This window comes from Delphinapterus leucas, chromosome 18, assembly GCF_059928025.1.
Source record: "Delphinapterus leucas isolate spDelLeu-1000000601 "Yukka" chromosome 18, BTC_Dleu_Yukka2, whole genome shotgun sequence".
In the NCBI taxonomy this organism is placed as follows: Eukaryota; Metazoa; Chordata; class Mammalia; order Artiodactyla; family Monodontidae; genus Delphinapterus; species Delphinapterus leucas.
The window spans coordinates 72514167-72528227 of NC_143146.1; the positions used below are offsets into that span (position 1 = coordinate 72514167).

The 14061-nt window shown below is 47.5% G+C and overlaps 1 long non-coding RNA gene across 3 annotated transcripts in view; it reads right to left on the reverse strand.

The window, feature by feature from the left end:
* The window catches only part of LOC111175198 (uncharacterized), a 117006-nt gene that overhangs the window by 55199 nt on the left and 47746 nt on the right, over positions 1-14061 (reverse strand). For 2 of the 3 annotated variants that reach the window (XR_016388744.1, XR_002644651.3), the window contains exon 3: positions 13814-13893. This is a non-coding gene — a long non-coding RNA (uncharacterized LOC111175198). Of the gene's footprint in view, positions 1-5751; positions 12836-13813; positions 13894-14061 lie in introns of those variants that run through there. The other variant, XR_002644650.3, reaches the window with a different exon arrangement.

Sequence of the window (14061 nt, forward strand, 5' to 3'; positions counted from 1 at the left end):
AAAGCAGAAACTAACACACCATTGTAAAGCAATTATACCCCAATAAAGATGTTAAAAAAAAAAAAAAAAAAAGAGCCCATGCAGCCTTGTCAGGAGGAGAGAGAGCACAAAAGGGACAAAGAAACCAAAGAGAATCAAGTCAACAAGTATTTCTAGGAAGGGGACCCACATGGCCCAGTGATGCCTATTGTCTGGGTACACATTTTTTCTTTTCTTCTTTTTAAAAAAAGTTTATTGAAGTATAGTTGATTTACAATGCTGTGTTAATTTATGCTGTACTGGGTACACTTTTTTTTTTTGGCGTGGCGTGCAGGATCCTAGTTCCCGGACCGGAGATTGAACCCACGCCCTAGGCAGTGAAAGCTCTGAGTCCTAACCACTGGACTGCCAGGGAATTCCCCCAGTACACGTTTAATAAGGCTCCTTTTCACTGTGTTTATTGATACTCACTTTTTCAACTTTCTAGAGCTGCCATAACATAGTACCACAAACTGGGCACCTTAAACACAGAGATTACCTCACAGTTCTGGAGGCTAGAAGTCCAAGTTCAAGCATTCAGCGGGGTTGGCTGGAGGGAGAATCTGTTCCATGCCTCCGGCCCACATGTCCCGTGGCTTGTAAGAGTCCCAATGTCTGTCCTTATCTTCGCAAGGTGTCTGTATGTCCGTGTCTAAACTTCTCTCTTTATAAGGGCACCAGTCATATTGTGTCAGGGACCCACCCAACCTACTCCAGTAGGACCTCATCTGAACCAGTTACATCTGTAATGACCCTGTTCCCAAAAAAGGTCACATTTTGAGGGACCAGCAGTTAGGGCTTCAACACACAAATCTGTGGGGGACACAATTCAAACCATAACACCTGCTCGGGGGCACCTTCGCTAGATGCCGAGGGATGGAAAGACGTGTGGATACACAGTCTTTGTTTGATTAACCCACAATCCAGACTGGAACACATACAGTATTCTGCAAGCTGGGCACAGTCGAGGAGGGTGGTGGAAACACGAGACAAGCTCCATGGGAGCAGGAAGGAAGGAGCCTCAGAGGAAACCTTCGAGTACTGGGTACAACCTTTAAACTGCGTCCTAGTGAAGATGCAGGCGATATTACTAGATTGTCAAAGCCACCTTCAGTGTGTCTGTAGCCTTTCTATAGTGTAAAACCATGTAGTTGTTAAAACTAACATACTGTGGTACGTAAACCGTCCGCTCTAGAATTTAAAATGAAAATACTGAAAGTTTCGAACGGTCAGTCATGGTAAGACTATAATTTTAGTTTAAATTGTTTAGAAAATGTATCCAATTAAGTCTGTAATCAGTGTTCAAATGGTCATGAAAAATTATTGTCCAAGTGGGGTTCATTAAAATTGTGTTGTGTTTAAGGCAGGCAGCATCAATTCCCATGAAATAAAATAAGATCATAAAAATACCTTGTTTTGGCTGAATTGTGTCCATCCCCAAATTCCTATGTTGAAGTCCTAACCCCCAGGACCACAGTGTGACTGTACACACATAGGGTCTTCAAAGAGGTGATTAAAGCTAAAATGAAGTCTCTAGGCTGGGGCCCTAATCCAAGATGACTGCTGTCCTTATACGAAGAGGGATTAGGACACACAGGGAGAGATGTCTGCGATTCACGCACACACACAGAGAAGAGGCCACATGAAGACAAAGGGAGAAGGCGTCTGCAAACAGGGCGGTGGGGGGGGGCAGGAAACCAGCCCTACGGACACCTTGACCTTGCACTTCCTGCCTCCAGAACTGTGGGAAAATAAATGTTTTGTATGTTATGACTGAGGTGCCCGGGGCACCCCTAAGCGGGAATGTTACTGGTGGACCTGCTTAACGGGAGAACACAGAGACTAGAAGAGGGCCCAGGGCCAAGCCTTGAGCAACTCCCACAACTAGGGGGCCAGAGGAGGAGGAGAAGCTGGCAGAAGAGCACGAAGGAGAGGCCAGTGCAGGATGGGGCAAGGACAGGGCAAGGACGGGGTGTATCAGAGATGCCCAGGGAATAGTGTCCGGTAGAGCAACAGGAGGACCAGAAAGTCCACTGGAGTTGGCAGTATGGAGGCTGTGGGGAATCTAGCCATGCACAGTTCCAGGGCAGAGACGGGTGGCTGGAAGCTCCACTGGGGAGGAAGTGGATACAGCTCTTGTAGACAGCTCTGCTGAAAGCTTTCTCTTTTTTGCCAAGCAGGGGAGTCCAGAACGGGGCCCCGCACCGTGGGGCAAGAAGACGAGCATTCTGCCCATTAAGAACACTTAAGCCCTCAGCCCAGGCACCTTCTCCGAACAGGAGAACCTCTTCTTCCAGCTGCGTCCCCACCATCCTCGTGATTGTCCAGCTGAGTGTGGGATGGCAAGGGACCGCTTGCTTTGGGCCTCTATGGGGGACATCTGCTCCTTTTGTTGCCTAGGCGCCCTCCCGTCCCTCTGCTAACAAGCCCCACACCCTCCGTCCACGCCTTTTCCACTTGGGCTCACTCATGGAAAGTTTCTGTCCCTTACAACCAAGCCACCCTGACTGATACACCCTTTCTTCTGAAATGGTTCCAGGCCGGCTCTTCTTGACCTTCTCCCTTAGCCAACAATGAGGTAAGACGTGAAACAGTCTCAGAAACACTGGAGGGTAGGAAATTAAGGAGAATTTGGAAGAATGCAATTGTTCTCACAACATTTTGCTTTTTTCAAATTTTGTTAAACTAACCACATTATGGGAAATTGCCAATGGAGGAATATTGACTTTTCCAAAGCAGAGTGGTGCCTTAGGAAGAGGTTACATGGCTTTTATTGAAATCGCAGAATTGCTGTATTTTGTACGTGCCCTCTGTAATGGCCTGGGGGGAAGAATGTGTAAGAAAAGTAAGAAAAGGAATAGAAGGAATTTCATTAAGGGCAGGATGCTGGAACATGAAGAGTCCAGCTCTTACGTAACTGAAGAAGGGTAGAAATTGAATACCGGGAACAAAAGGAAACAAGTAAAGTGAAATAAGATGCAGCAGATCTGATTCTCACATCACCAGCCAGTTAAACTCTCCTTTGCAGATCAGACATCTTTTCTCTATTTGCAGCAAAGCTTCAAAGCTACAGGCTGGCATCAGGCCATTAGAGTAATTCAAACCACACTGATGGCACTTCCTGGAGTCCGGCTTCTAACCACATCCCTCTCTGCCCTCATCTGCCCAGGTCCTGGCACCAAAGATTTAAAAAGATGGGAAAAGAGAATATTCTTTCCTTTCCCTTTTGATGCTCTCGTGCCTCTCAACAATGTCATACAGTTCCCAACTTTCCCCAGATCCCCCCTGTCCCACTGCTTCCAGGCAGTTACAAGCCAGGGTAGTCTGGGTGGACCCAGAAGAACGCATGTCTTTTTCTCTAAAAGCCCTTGTGGGAAGTTCCCTCTATCCCATGGGGGTAAAAACGCAGTCTGTTTGGTTCTTTCTCTATTTCCAGTTTCCCCGGGGCCAGGCACGTGACTGACAATAGTATTTCTTTAATGAGTAAATGGATGAATGAGTGAGTTTTCCAAGAGGATATATTCAAATGCTAAACATCTCATATCCATGTGCTTCCAGTTACCTCTAAAGAAGTTTCCCTGGTTTGTTTTTGTATCCTTGTGCCTTGGGGGAAAAACTCAAAACAGGGAAGTGACTTTTTGCTGGATGGTGAAGCATAAAAGGGTGGGATCTTGGCAAATGTGTGAAGCTGATGACGCCTTCTCGGGCTTGACTCCATCTCAGGGTCTCACTCACGGTGTGTCTCCCTCCCCACCTCTCTTCTTTCCCCACCCTCCTTCTCCCTGATCTCCAGGGCTCAGCCGTGAATTCTGCTGCCTAAAATACAGCTCGTGAGGACTGAACTCTCCTAGAATTATTGGAATTTTAGTAAAAGTTTCTTGAGGACCAGCACAAAGGAATAACCCTGACTGGTAAAATTTCCAGGAGGTGGGACCAGGTGATTTAGGAGGACTTAATTTTTCTATTTCAAATAGGCAGCTATATATATTCTGACCATTCATCAGGCTGTGTCTGCTCCTTGATACTCTGATGGACCCATTTGGATTAGGACCCAGAGTTGCACGATTGTCTTTAACCAGTAACTACCATCCCTGCATCCATCCATTTATCCATCTATCCCATTCACTCATTCACTGAAGAATGAAAATAATGAATTCCCTGGCGGTCCAGTGCTAAGGACTCCGAGCTTCCATTCCAGGGGGGGCCCGGTTCGATCCCTGGTCGGGGAACTAAGACCCCGCAAGCCGTATGGCGCAGCCAAAAAAGAATGAAAATAGTGATGAAAAAGACAACTACATGCCAGTTCTCTCACAGCTTAGAGAATCGGGGAGAGAGAGATGGCAACCAAATAATCCAGCAAGTGAAAGAAATTCCTGAAATTAAAGGAGTGAGGCTCTGGGGGTTTGTCACAGGGACTGCGGGTGTCTAGAGGGGCTTCCCAGAGGAAGGAGGCCTCAACGATGCGGGGAATGTGACTCTCCCAAGGTACAGAAAGGAGGCTGGAGGGGCTGGAGTGGACGGTTAGCTGGAGAGGAAGGCCAAAGTCAGACCACTTAGGCTCTTTGGGCCATGTTTAAGATTTTATTCTTTGTGTTAAGATCAGCAGGAAGCTACTGAGTAGTTTTAAGTGGAGACAGACAGTGACGTTATCATGCATTGAAATATGTTTCATATAGATTCATGTCTTCCTGTGCTTTTCTTTTCTGCACTCCTAAATCAGCACGGCTCTTCCTGGGGAGGAGTAAAACTGTGCTTTCCTGGATGGCAAAGATAAACACGGGGTCAAGGTTTGGCCACTGGCTTCCAGTCCAGAGATAATAGCTGCGAGAACCAGAGCTCTGATTTTTAAGAGCAGAGCGTCCAGTGAACCAAAAGGCAAAGTCCCGAAGAGATCACGGGGATGAAGTTTATCCAAAGTGAGTAGATCATAACCTGGACTGTACGGGGGCGGGGGTGGGTGGGGATCGTGCGCACGAGGCCAGAAGGACTGGCCAGCCCGTAGGAACCATGCAGAGAGAAAGGCATGGACGGACTGCCCAACCTCTGCCCCAGAAGCGCCAGAGGGCCGGGTGGGACCCTAGCCCACGTGGCAGCCTGTCTACACCCGGGAAAGCACGCTGCCAGGAGGCGGCCTGGGCTGAGGGGTCATCTTCCTCACAGCCTGCTCTCCCCTCATCATGAGCCCAGCAAGGGTGACATCATCCTTTGTTCAGCCCACGCAGACTGTTGCCCTCGGTTCAAAGGCTCGTGACACATGTAAGTTCTCCCCCCCAAGAGAATGTAAATTGGTGCAGCCACAATGGAAAACAGTATGGAGGTTCCTCAAAAATCTAAAAATAGAGTTGCCATATGAGCCTGCAATCCCACTCCTGGGCATATATCTGGAGAAAACTCTAATTCAAAAAGATACATGCACCCCAATGTTCATAGCAGCACCATTTACAATAGCCAGGACATGGAAGCAACCTAAATGTCCACTGACAGATGAATGCATAAAGAAGACGTCGTACATATATACAATGGAATATCACTCAGCCATAAAGCAGAATGAAATAATGCCATCTGTAGCAACATGGATGGACCTAGAGATTATCATACGGAGTGAAATAAGTCAAAGACATATACCATATGGTATCACTTATACGTGGAATCTAAAATATGACACAAATGAACCTACCTATGAATCAGAAACAGGCTCCCAGACGTAGAGAACAGACCTGTGGTTGCCATGGGGGAGGGGGGTGGGGGAGGGGTGGATTGGGAGGTTGGGATTAGCAGATGCAAACTATTATATAGAGAATGGAAACACAACAAGGTCCTACTGTGGGGCACCAGGAGCTATATTCAACATCCTGTTATAAACCATAATAGAAAAGAATGTGTGTGTGTGTGTGTGTGTATATACACACACACACATATATGTATAACTGAATTACCTCGCTGTACAGAAGAAATTAACACAACATTGTAAATCAACTACACTTCAATAAAATAAATTTTAAAAAAGTTCTCCCCCCAAGAGATAGTGGTGAAATAGTAACCTGGATATGGGGAACAGTGGCCCCGTGGATAGGGAACCCCCCTGTTATCTGTAAATGAATGAGAATAAAAGAATCGCCTGGGACAAGAAAGCGGAGAGACCCATCCCTCTTTAAAATGAGACTGGCGGGAATTCCCTGGTGGTGCAGTGGTTACGACAAGGCGCTTTCACTGCCGTGGGCCCAGCTTTGATCCCTGGTCAGGGAGTTAAGATCCCGCAAGCCGCAAGGCGTGACCGAAACCAAACAAACAAGCAAATAAATAAATAAATAAGATTGGCCTTTTCCAAAGGGCGTCTGGCTGCAGCGTGGAGAGCTGTATGCCAAGGGGCCAGAGCGGAGGTGTGGGACCAGGCGGGAGGCTTTGCAGTGGTCCAGGCAAAGTGGCAATAGCTTGGGCTAAGGTAATGGTGGTCCTGGAGCTGGAGAGATGTGATGAGATTCCAGAGATATTACCGAGATAAACTGACAGGACTAAATGGAGGAGCAGATATGGAAGTACAAGGTTATACGAATTAGGTTTCCACTGCAGTAGAATAACACAGTTACAGTGGTTTCCACTGTAATGTTGGATGACAAACAACCCAAAATTCTCAGTGGTTACAATACTCATTTCTTTCTCTTGTTATAGGTCTGCAGGTTGGTTGGGGGTGTTTCTGCTTCGGGTTGCAGGTAATCCATGTATTTCTCATTCTAGAATCTGCAGTTACCTGGGGGCAAGCTCTTCCATGGTGGATGTCAGACGGGCAAGAGGCCAAGCCAAAACACAGAAGCACATTTCAAGCCTCTGGCTGGACAAGGCCTAATAAGTGTCTGCTCATATACCATCAGCCCCAGGATGCCGAATGGCAAAGCCCAAAGACAGTGGGCCAGCGAATCGGACTCTGCCCAGGGAAGCCACGGCAAGGATGAATTGTGAACGATTAATGCTATCCATCTTAGGAGCCAGGGATGGCGCCTAGGTTTCTGGCTTGCACGGCTGGAGAGATTGGGGTGCCCTTCACCGAGAAAGGAAATACCAGAAGTGGAACAAATTTGAGAGAGATCATGAGTTCAGTCTTGGATATTTGGTTCTGAGATTTGAGTATCAAAGTGGCAGGGGCTATAGAAAAGTCTGGCCTGGAGGTATGTATCTGGGAGATGTAGCAAAGACTAGCTGGAACCTGCTGTCCATCCACTTACTCCTTCTTCTTTAGTTTTAGAACATCTAATTTTTAGCTGGCCATACATTTCCAAACCTCCCTTGAGCCAGGGTGGTCACCTGACTAAACTTTAACCAATGAAGTATAAGCAGTGCCAGGTATGACTTCTGTCAAGTATCCTTAAAGGAAAGGGTGTGTCCTTCCTCCTGACTTATTCCTGCCTGCTGACAGAAATGTGGTTGTGATGGCTGGAACCCAAGAAGTCATCTTGGACCATGAGGTACAAGTCCTAGGTTGAGGATGGCAGAGTGACAAGAAGACTAGATCCCTGAAACGAAATACTTTTATAGCATTTAGGCTACTGATACTTGGAGTTTTCTCTCATCTACAGTCAAACCCAATCCTATCTGTTACAAGAGTCAAGAGAGCAAAGAAGTACTGGAAGTCGTCTGAGTTCAGAGTCAAGTTTCCAAGACAAGGGTAAGGAGAGCCCAGGGCTGAGCTTGAGGGGCTCTGACATGGAACAGCCAGGTAGAGGACGCTACATCCGCAGAGAGACAGAGAAGAAGCAGGCAGGGGGTAGAAGAAGAAGGAGAATGGGGTGTCTTGGACACGGCATGCAAGGAAGAGAGCATCTCAGGGAGGAAAGAGTCGTCAAAAGTTGGAATCAAGCTGACGAGATGACAGCCGAGGGCATGAGTTAAGTTCAGCCCGTGACAAGGACACGGGGGTAGCATGGTCTTTGAGCCCCACAAAGTGCCCTCTGGAACCACTCTCCACCCTGAGCATGCTCCTAGAGGCTTGAAGAGGAGAACGACTTGGGCGCAGCCTCCACTAGAAGCTGCCAGGACTGATGGAGAGAAACAGATGAGCCTGGACATCGCTTTTTACCCTTAAACTTCAGCTCGCCCCACCCCACCGCCTCTGCCCACCCCCAGGCCTTCTAACAACCTGCGTCCCTCCGGCCTCTCCCTCACTCCACTCCCACCCGGCTTCTCATCATTTTCTTATGAAAGGGCTAATAACCTCACTTCCTCGCTCAGAATTCTTCCAGGAATCCCTACTGACTATGTTTTAAAGTTAAAATTCCTTAACCAGGCACACTGATCTTTCACGGTCTAACCCTGACCTTCTTCTCTGGTCTCACATCCTCGACGTGAGCCCCCAGCAACATCTGCATGCGATCACAGGAGAGACCCGCATGAGCACCGCCCACCTGTGACCAGTCAACCCACAGCACCGTGAGAGACCCCCATGAGCACCGCCCACCGGTGACCAGTCCACCCACAGCACCGTGAGAGACCCCCATGAGCACCGCCCACCTGTGACCAGTCCACCCACAGCACCGTGAGAGACCCCCATGAGCACCGCTCACCTGTGACCAGTCCACCCACAGCACCGTGAGAGACCCCCATGAGCACCGCTCACCTGTGACCAGTCCACCCACAGCACCGTGAGAGACCCCCATGAGCACCGCTCACCTGTGACCAGTCAACCCATAGCACCGTGAGAGACCCCCATGAGCACCGCTCACCTGTGACCAGTCAACCCATAGCACAGTGAGAGACCCCCATGAGCACCGCCCATCTGTGACCAGTCAACCCACAGCACCGTGAGAGACCCCCATGAGCACCGCTCACCTGTGACCAGTCAACCCACAGCACAGTGAGAGACCCCCATGAGCACCGCCCATCTGTGACCAGTCCACCCACAGCACCGTGAGAGACCCCCATGAGCACCGCTCATCTGTGACCAGTCAACCCATAGCACCGTGAGAGATAAGAAAATATTGCTGTTTTACGGCACTAGGTTTTCGGGCAGTGTGCTACACAGCGACAGATAACCAGGATGGAAATTGGTACCGGGAACGGCGTGTTGACATTTAAAAATGTAAACCGTACGGCATTGGCTTTAAGCCTGTGCCACGGCTTAAAAGAGTTTTAGGAAGGTCGTTGTCGGGCCTGTAAAAGCAGCGAGGAAATTGTTATTGGAAGCTGGAGGAAAACAATCCGTGTCACGTAGTGGTGGAAAGTTTAGCAAAGCTGTCACCTGCTCAACTGTGACAAATGTGGAAATGTGGAAAATAAAACCAGCCATAGCTAATGGATAGCGATTTGGCTAAGAAAGTTTTGGGAAGAAGGTTGAAAGTGTCAATTGATTTCTTTCAGCAGATAAGGGACAGATTAAAGAGAAATGAACTAGAAGAAGAATTTTTCAGTTTTCAAATATAATTTAGAGAATATATAAAGAAGCCAGGATTTTCTGGGTTCAAAATTAAACTGCTTCACACTCCCAGCCTTTCCAGAAGGCAAACTGTTCTCAAAATAAGATGGCCTTAGGGTAAAAGTTCCTCTCAGACTTCCCTGGTGGCCCAGTGGTTAGGAATCCACCTGCCAATGCAGGGGACACGGGTTCGAGCCCTGGTCTGGGAAGATCCCACATGCCGCGGAGCAACTAAGCCCATGCGCCACAACTACAGAGCCTGCGCTCTAGAGCCCGTGAGCCACGACTACTGAGCCCGTGAGCCACAACTACTGAAGCCCACGTGCCTAGAGCCCATGCTCTGCAACAAAAGCCACCACAATGAGAAGCCCGTGCACCACAACGAAGAGTAGCCCCCGCTCGCTGCAACTAGAGAAAGGCTGCACGCAGCAACGAAGACCCGACACAGCCATAAATAAATAAATTAAAAAAAAAAAAAAGGGTCCTCTCAAGGATGTGGTTCTCTTTTACGATTTCAGGAATATTTAATGGCATGTCTCCGAGACCTCTCAGCTGGTCAAAAGACTTCTAAGACTCTTAAGGGTGTTATCCTACAGCATTCTAAATCTAATCCCAAGCCAGACAGGGACCCATCTCAAAATATTTGTGAGTGTGACTTTTATAAACTCCTCCTGATTCCGGGGAAACCCATACCATGTTTATACGGTTTGAACTGATGGCGGCGTCATCAGTTTGAACTTAAAGGGGCGGAGGTGGTTCAAAAACGAGAAGAAGCCTCTGGGCTTCCAAGCTGATGTGGGCAGGAAGCAGGCTGACGAAGCCATTCAGCAGCAAACAAGAGCCCTTTTCTTGCAGCAGAGGAAGGATGCTTCAGAGGCCAGCCAATAACTGTGGAGAATAAGCCCCCGAGGGCAGGGCTGTGACCTAAAGTAGCTGGGTCCTGCCCAGCTGGGAAATCCAGGGCGCTTGCTTTCTCTTTAATGTTGGCGGGATAGGAACGGCGTGGGAGGCCGTGGGCAACAAACTTGATAAGGGGTGCCATGCCTTAGCTCTTAACTCTTCCCACATTCCGTCAAATGTCCTGTCTGCCCTGCAGCACCGTTCTGCTGGGCTGTCACATGTCCTCTGCGCTCACCCTGTGGGCCCTGGGATGGCACCCGTCACACTGTGTACGTCGCGTGTGTCTGTTGGTCTGTCTCCCCAACACGATGACTAGCTTTGTGAAGACAGGCTTGCTCTCAGCGTCATTTCTGAAACTGGTGGCCGGAATTCCACTGCTGTGTGCTGTCCTGGAGACGCGGTGTGGGTCTGAGAAGCCCTGGGGCTCGTTTCCTGTGTGGACCCAGTGCTTTTCTTAGGGTCCCTTTTTCTCCAGGGTCTGAGGTCCGGGTCTCTTGGCAAATGCAAATGTCTCTCCTCCTCTTGCGGAAGCCACCCGAGGAAAGTTGTATTTCTCTGGGTCTCTGCGTACAAGGCTCTGCTTATTCTGGGGACTCGAATAGTCACAGAAATTAGAATATCTGGTCCCAGCCTGCATCTGTCCTCAGCCAATGACCTTCAGGGAACTGTCACACTCCATGGGAAATTTCAGCAGAACCTTCTATACAGCAGCACACACATACCACTGCCTTCAACTGCATGATACTGTCACCAGCTCCCATGCCCACAACGTGCAGGGACCTGGTGAGGCTGCCCCCAAACACATATCCAAACACATCTTCTCTTTTCCCACCTTGAGCATCACAGTCATTACCTTTCTGGGTTGTTATTTTGTTATCTGAATTTCTGACTGCCCTCTAACATGCGCTCTGTAAGGACAGTGTCTTGTCATTTTTGTGTTCCTGGAGCTCAGGCACTCTGGAAACGTTTGTTGAATGAATGAGTTTATAAAGGAAGCAGAGTGATATGGTGAAAAAAAAAAAGCACAGGGTATTTATTCGGGTGATCTGAGGGACAGCTCTGTCATGCACAACCTATGTGACACTGGGCAAATCCATTTTCTCACTATAAAGTGAGGCTAACATGGCCTGGTCTGTCTCCCAGAGCTATTGTATTGGACAGGTGAGATCTACGAAAGAGTTCTTTCTCAGCAGTGAAGTCTGAATAAAATATGCATTATTGTCATGGTGAAAATCTGGAAACCTTCTGTGGGCAGACGGTCAAACAACGTGTGGTCCACCCACAGCGAAGGGCACTACTCGGCAATCAAAGTGAATCCAGTGTCTACAAACAGCAGCTTGGATGGAACTCAAGGGAATTGTGCTGAGTGAAGCAAGTCAATCCCAACTACCCTATGGTCGCATTGACTTAACATGATTGAAATGATAAAACAGAGCAGATTCAGAATTTCCAGGGGCTAAGGAGTGACTGGGGAGCTATGAAAGGGCAACGTGAAGCATCCCTGTCATGGCAGAAATGCTCTGTATCTTGTCCGCATCAATGTCAATTTTCTGGTGGTGATTTGGACAATCGTTTTTCAAGATGGTATCACTGGGGAGAACTGAGTAATCTCTCTGTATGATTTCTTGCAATGGCATGTGAATTGACAGTCATCTCAAAATTAAAATTCTAAGAAGATGCATTAAAGTTGTATGGCTGGATGAGAAGTTTATAAAATAACAACTTATGTCCATTGATTGCTCACATCTTGCCAGTTTATCTTATTCTCGTACTGTACCATTGTTATCCTATTTTACAGATGATAAAACTGGGCACAGGAAATATTAAGGCCACAAAAATAGTATGTCGTATTCCTGGGGTTCAGAGCCCAGAGCCATGACACCACAGCCACCTCAGCTAAGGACAACATGGCGCTCTCAGCATTGGAACTGAACATGGCTTAATCCTCAAACCACCTCTAGATATATTTAACTGAGTGCAAAGACCATCAGCAATAAGGCTCATTCAAAAGTCATTGTTCAGGATTTCCCTGGGGGATGATGAACGTGTTCTGGGGGTGGGTGGTGGTTATATTTGTACATACCTGAGGATGTAGTAAAAACCACACACAGAACTGTATACTTTAAGCAAGTGAATTTCAATGGGATGTGAATTATATATCAATCCAAAAAAATCCCCCTCCCTCCAAAAAAAAGTTCTTGTGGTCTGGAAGTAAGGACTTGGCCTCTAACAGTAATGGCGATGGTAAGGAAATTCTAAGAACGAATGGTCTTATTAAATAAAAGTGGTCCACGGCAAAGACATCAAAGATGCCCGAGGTTCTGAGCCGGGTGACATGAAAAAGGAGGCACAGGAGATCACAGAGATGTGCTGAATTCGAGATGACAGCATCCCATCCTAGGGACAGCTAGTATCTGAGTCAGGGGCCCAGTGTTTGGAAGAGAAGTCACAGAGCTTTGGGATCCAGAAGTAGATGAGATATCTCAGGGAGACAGAATCGAGATGGAAGATCATCTATTAGGAGGAGATAGGGAGGAAGGAATTACTTTCTAGCAGAAAAATAGAGCTCAGCGTGTGAAATCGTCCGTCTCTGACAACACACTGAATTCACATTTTTCTTCTCTCCCTCAAAGGGCAAAACCAGATCCAGTGGGAAAAGAATAAGACTCAGAACAGGTAAGAAAAATCGTGTTTCCCTGGGGAAACACATCACCCGGTTTCTCCTATGCACCTTTGCCGTTGCATGCTTTTTGTGGTCCTGAAAGGAGACTGAGTACCAAAACAGGCGACTTTGGTGTTAAAAATGAATACAGTGTTCAATTTTTTTTTTTAAAGTAACGCATTGTAAAACCCAGGTTTTCCCAAGCTTTTCAGTCGAACTTAACAAATCTTATGATTTCGCTTAGAAATCTATTTAAATTCAAGTAATTGTTTACAAAAGGACTTTAGAACTTTTGGCTAATTAAATTCCCTTGGACATTTCATAGTGCTTTTATAATGAAAATATGTTTAACTTTCTTTTTAAGCACTTTGGTTGTCTAATGAACAAAACGTTCCCAAATACTTAAACAATGCTTGCAAAATTACTGAGTCGGCCCTTAACACATACGGTGAGAATTAAATTCTCTTGAGCGGGGCCGCTGGTTGCCTCTGACCACCACACAGAACCTAGCAGCCCAGGAGTGGCCTGTGATGACACACTGTTGGGAGAGGCTGGGCACAAGAAGGCAGCTTTTTCCCTGTAAAAAGCAGGAGAACAGGCCTGGCTGACAGGATGTGGTACCAACCTGCCCGCGGGAAAATCCCAAGTTGTCCACACAGCTGGCCCTGCCTTAGGTAACACCTCCCATGGGGAAGGTTGCCCTCTACTGGCTTATGTGAGCCCACAGGTGGGAAGGTAGACAGATCAAGGGGGTTTGGTGTTCCAGAAAAGCCTGGCAGATTGCACATATGAGCGGTATTTTACGGCATTTGTTTTTCTTTCTGACTTACCTCACTCTGCATGACAGTCTCTAGGTCCAGCCACGTCTCTGCAAACGGCCCAACTTCGTTCCATTTTATAGCTGAGTAATCTAGAAAAATGATACAGATGAACTTATTTGCAAAGCAGAAACAGAGACGCAGATGTAGAGAACAAATGTATAGATACCAAGGGGGGATGGGGGGATGAGATGAATTGGGAGATCGGGACTGACATATATACACAACTATGTATACAATAGATAACTAATGAGAACCTA